Source organism: Phocoena phocoena, chromosome 7 (assembly GCF_963924675.1).
Source record: "Phocoena phocoena chromosome 7, mPhoPho1.1, whole genome shotgun sequence".
Lineage (NCBI taxonomy): Eukaryota > Metazoa > Chordata > Mammalia > Artiodactyla > Phocoenidae > Phocoena > Phocoena phocoena.
In genome coordinates, this window is record NC_089225.1 from 40,464,608 (window position 1) to 40,470,433 (window position 5,826).

A 5,826-nucleotide genomic window follows, 5' to 3' on the forward strand; every position below is an offset into this window, starting at 1 on the left:
GCAGGAGTGCTCGAGAGCTGGTCAAATTTGCGGCCCACCCCGCTGACTGCATGGAGTTCCGATACACCCTAGAAGCAGTTTAAGGCGGTGTAGGAAGGGTAGAAGCGGGGTGTCGCAGAAGCGCTCACCAAAATAAAGTCTTAAAATTTAACCATAGCAATTGGACTAGCGCTGGACTGAATGAATACCTATACCAGAAAAAGTTTTCTCGGCTGGGGGATGTAGCTCAGTGGTAGAGCGCGCGCTTCGCATGTGTGAGGTCCCGGGTTCAATCCCCGGCATCTCCAAACAGCCACGGTGGTCTTTTAAACCTCAGAACACTATGTGGTCCATTACTTTTTGCTCATATACTCTAGGGCCCCCCCCCAAAAACGTCTAAAAGAAAGGCCCGAAAAATACGGCAAATGTCAGGGAATCGACAGTTTCGACTGCTCGAAGAAAAAGTGAAACGGGAAATTATCGTTGATTTGTCTTTCTCCATTTGCATAAAATCAATGTTTCTACGTTTTAATTGAACTTCTTTTGGGGTTCTGAGATGTATGGTAAAAATGGGGTAAGGTAGAAAAGTATTACTAGTTGCATTGGCCGGGAATCGAACCCGGGCCTCCCGCGTGGCAGGCGAGAATTCTACCACTGAACCACCAATGCTCACGGGGAAAGTGGTTCGTCCATGCTCTACTAGAATAGATGTTTACGTGTGTACTGATTCTTTTATGTTAATAATTATAAATTTATGTATTCAACATCAGAGGAAGCAATGGATTTTTTAAATTAAATAACTATAATAAAATATTCAGTTAACATTTACATAAAATTCTCATTATATTTACTTCTGTTGAACCTTATGAGGAGATTCTTTCCTCCGAAGTCGTCCTTGGTGAAAGGGGCAAGTGAAAATTTTGTCATGTATACGCAAGATTACATAATTACTTAGCTGTATCTTCAGATATTTAGATAATTTAGAACAACCACTCCCTTTTTACTTTTCTTATCTTAGCTATTCAGACAAATACATGAAGATATTCGTCAGGGTTTGGGAGTAGGGATGACGGGGCAACCAAGTTATAAGAGTATATTGGAACTGTGAGATCTGAACAGGGAACTTTGGAGCATTGGTGATTGACAAGTGACCTAAATTCTCTAAACTGCCCCTTCCTTAATAGTGAGAGACTTGATCCTGGGACCCCTTTCTACTCTAATAGTATGAGTCTGATCATTTACCCTTAGTTTCCATGAAGTGTAAAATTGCAAACCACACACCAAATATATATAAGGGGGAGAAAGTAAAGTGAAGGAAATTCATTCGTGGAAATGAGTCTAAATATAAGAGAGAAGGCTCTGGATTTAGGCATTACTGGCCCTTTATCTCTGAGAGGGAAACTCCCAGAGATTTGCAGGATCTTTGATAGCCAAGAAGAATTTTGGGGGGAAAAATACATGAGAAAATAGCAGAAAACACATAGCAGTTACTATGTGCTGGGCTATGTAAATAGCATTATATATGGACTTCAACCCAGTGAAGTAGGTATTTTTATAATTACCCTAACTTAACAAATGAGAAAACTGAGGCTGTTAGAGGCAAGATTGGAACACAAGTGGTATCATGTTTAACATTTGGTTGCCTAGCCACTGTCCTGTTCTGCCTACAACAGAATAAATCACTGTGTAGTTATACCAGAAATACTGCATGTGTAGCTCAGGAACACTGTATATCAAGAGTGGAGTTAAAGAAAGATCATAACACACTGCTGAAATAATGTAAGAGCTTCTACATCAAGATTTATTTTTAAGAACTTTTTTTTAGTGTGTGCATACAAAGCAGAATTTGAAGAAAAATACATTACAGAATTATAAAGATGTAAAAGATATAAAGAGATTAGAGAATCAAGAAATCTAGACTACAATCTTAGTAACCCATGGAAGAACAAGTTCAAATCATTTCACCTCTCAGAACCTCAGTTCTGAGAGATGAGGTTTTAAAATTGCATTCAGAAGGTCTCTAGCTTTCCAGAAGTGCCTCAGGGCCACTAGCTAGTGGGGCCTCACCTTCTTTTCCCGGGCCCCTCACTTCACCAGCTCATTTATAAATTCTCCCATTTATTTGCATCTGTTTGATGGGTTACAAGTCTAGAATAAAAAACATTGAAAAGCCCTCAACTAAATGACCTAAGTTCCTTTGAATCTGAAATGTTATGATTCAAAATAAAAAAGCAACCAAAAAAACCTCAGCATGAGAAACACTACAAAAATTTTAAACAGGTGGAAGGAATCAAATAAGAAGTATGATGTAATGGCAAACATTATTAGTGACCTACCAAAGGCTATTTTACTTTTTTCTCCCTAAAAGTCTGGGAGAGGCTACCTAGCCCTAGGGACAAATGTGGTGCATTAAGCCAGTTATCCCATTTTCCTTTCCAAAGATTGAGCCGGGATGGGTTTGTGACAGTTCCTGCCAATGAGAGAAAAGAATGGTCAGCTAGGGAAAGACGGTGTGTATGGAAGATCTCTTTAGCCCTTCCTTTCTTGCTTGTAACACTGCCTTGTGAGGTATAATGCTTTTAGAGCTGCCCCAGCCATCTTGTGACTTGCAGGGAGACTGAGGATGACCCAGCAGAAAGAAAGAGACATTGCACCATCCTGGAATTTTCTCCAGCCAAGATTTTAGGTTAGGTCAGATAATTAAGGATCTTAATTGTTTAAGCCCCTTTGAGCTTTTTTGTATTTTGTTACACGCAGCCAAAGGCATGCAGGGTGTGTGCGTGTGTGTGTGTGTGTGTGTGTGTGTGTGTGTGTGTGTGTCCAGCAGTTCATACACTTTCTGGTACAAGTCTTCTATTCTGTAGAGAATCAATACCTTGAGATTTGGGTGAGGCTAACTTGCCTCTTCATCTCTATTTTTCTGTCACAGTGATAGGTCTACCCAAATATTTTCCTTTGCCACGGTGCTTAAATAGAGATGATATGTGATGATAGCAGGGGTAATCAGAGTCCTTACCAGAACTTTCTTTCCAGAGCTATAAGCAAAGACTATATTTTTGATGTGGTGGGCAAACAGGTTGAATGTATAACTGGGATTGTTTGTGGCCATCTTGCTTGTCCAAAAGAGTTAGGGACATACCCACCCCTAGTATGACATTGAGCCCCTAGAAGCAGCCATGCCTAACTAGAACAAATTCTGGATTTTGCGTTTATATGAGTCAGTAAATTGTCCTTATACAATAAGTTGTCTTTTATTTTTTAAATCAGTTTGAAAAACATTTATATTGCTTGCATCTGAACAACACAAATTGAGAAGTTATTTTACCCCAAATAGTAAATTTAGAGAACTCATTACTCCAAAATGTGCTATAGGCTGAAAATATGAAAGTTTAAAAAAAGTTTAAAGAAATTCATCATCAGTGGTTGAATGACCAGGAGACAATAAAAGCCATACAAAAAGTTTGAAGGACCCATCCTTAGTCTGTTGGACAAGTATTAATTCTGTAGCAAAGGAAGCCACCTAACATTTTTTGAGCAGGGAAAGGATCAGAGCATTTGGAGAGATGACCTGGCAACAATGTGTCAGAGAAATGGAAGTAAGAGAAACTAAAAGTAGGGAAATTCACCGAAGAATTGGTTACAGTGGGAGTGGAGAGGCATGAGGTCTCTAGCATGAGGCAAGGCAGGAGGAAGAAGAAAAATGAATCTAGAAATCCAGCTTAAGTGAGTGGGAGAATAGTGGTGTATTGTAGGGAAGTCAGGAGAAGAAAGGACGGGAAGAAAAGGGTAAAGTGTCTACTTCTGGAAATACTGACTGAGGTAAGTAGGGGGAGACCCTTACTGGGCAGCTGACGCCTAGATCCGAAGAAATCAAGGCTCCAAGGTGGAGTGGGGCGTTGACTGTACAGAAGTGAAAAGTAAGAATGTAGATGTGGAAGGAATCACAGAGAGAGCAGAGAGCTGAGGGCAGAGCCTTGGGAAGGTCTGTTTTAGGGAATGGCAGGAGTTGAGGGGACAAAGGGAGAAAATCAGGGGAGTGGGGTGTCTGGAATCTGTGGAGACATGGCTTCTCAGGCAGGCAGAACCCTCCCCCTTTGCTAATTCTGAGTGACACATCATGACAAATACTGGTATTACTGTGTTTCAGGGATGTACTCTGAATTCACACCAGAGATGCTGTGGCAGGCGGTGGTTTTGCCCTTGGTATGGTCAAGCATGGAAAGATCACAAGATGGCACACACTAACCCTTTCCCTAGACTGCCGGGCTCCCAGGCTCTGATGAGTGGCCCCCGCTGAGGCTGGCCAAGAGGAAGAAAGCAGGAAGTGCCGTGGAAGGTTACACAGTCACATCTCTTAGGAAACCTGGTCTTTGGGACAGCCCCATGGGCCAGGCAGGGGCTTGTAATTCGCATCATAGCACCTTGGGACACTTGCTCAAGGCACCTAGTCCTGGCTGGTGCTGGCTCACCATGGAAATGTGGCCAGGCTTACAGCTGAAGAAAGCAAACCATTTAGAAACAGAAGTAGTTCATAGAATGCATAGCCACCAAAGCAATGACTTTTTTTTTTTTTTTTTTTTTACCTTGTGAGTGATTGTATTGATTTAATACACACAGCTTATTTCTGTCCCAGGTTACAAACTAGCCCTGGGGAAATGGTGGAACCAGTCATTTGGATTGCCCTTTACTGGCTGGGAATTAAATCATTACTTATTCCATTTTAGAATCATAAGTAGTACCCTAAGGCCTACTTTCCTAAGGATTAGAATCAAGGCATGGAAATGAAGAATACAGGTGTAATTCTAAGATGCATGCAAGATGTTGAGAATGCAGCAGTTTTTCCTGGAAAGCTGTCACTGCAAAATCATCGCGCTCTCGATTTGCTCATTCCTAGTCCTCCAGCATGTCCAGCTAGTCAACACATCTGATTCCCCCCTTTTATTTATTTCTTTCTTTATTATTTATTTTTTGCGGTATGCAGGCCTCTCACTGTTGCGGCCTCTCCCGTTGCGGGGCACAGGCTCCGGACACGCAGGCTCAGCGGCCATGGCTCACGGGCACAGCCGCTCCGCGGCACGCGGGATCCTCTCGGACCGGGGCACGAACCCGTGTCCCCTGCCTAAGCAGGCGGACTCTCAACCACTGCGCCACCAGGGAAGCCCCCTCCCCTCCCCTCCCCCCTTTTAAATTGGCATTGAATCTTGCTTTTCCTCCTCATGCCCATCCCTCCCTCCTACCTAGTGCAGACCCTTATCAACTCACTCCTTGGGTTGCCTGGGAAACCCCTGGTTTCCTTTGCCATCCTGTGTACTGTTACCAGTTGAATTTTCTCCCTCCTTCTCCTATTCCTTCCCTCACTCCCTGCCTCCCTCTGTTTCTGATTTCCTTAATTTTTGAAAATGCAATCATTCCTTTATTGCTGGTTCAAAAATTGAATTAATTTCAAATCCATACAGAGTCCTCAGGCTATATGGGTGTGAATTCTTTATCCTTTTCTTGTGACACCCATCTCTGGATGCAGCATTTATTCAAATACTCTTGAGCTGTGTCACTTGGTCGCTCACCATCTAGGGGCAGAAGTGGCTTTCCCCTCCTTTCCCAAGGGCTCCCTCTTCTTCCTCTCAAGTCATTTGGTCTCTTAAAATATTTTTTTTCAGAAGTAACCCATGCATATGGTAAAAAACTCAAAAGGTGTAAGAATACACATTAAAAAGTAAGTCTTAAAAAAAAAAAGGTAACTCTTCACCCCACCACAGTCCAGTTCCTGGGTTCCATTTCCTACAGGCAACCCACAGTCATTCATTTCTTGTGTTTCCCTCCACAGATATCCTATGTAGATACACATAC

General features: G+C 42.3%; 2 non-coding genes across 2 annotated transcripts; one reads left to right on the forward strand and one right to left on the reverse strand.

Annotated features, from left to right (window-relative positions):
- The first annotated feature begins 215 nt into the window (after positions 1-215).
- On the forward strand, positions 216-287 carry TRNAA-CGC (transfer RNA alanine (anticodon CGC)). The gene has a single exon. It is a non-coding gene; the product is annotated as a tRNA-Ala (tRNA).
- A 290-nt stretch (positions 288-577) lies between these two features.
- On the reverse strand, positions 578-648 carry TRNAG-GCC (transfer RNA glycine (anticodon GCC)). The gene has a single exon. It is a non-coding gene; the product is annotated as a tRNA-Gly (tRNA).
- Positions 649-5,826: the final 5,178 nt, after the last annotated feature.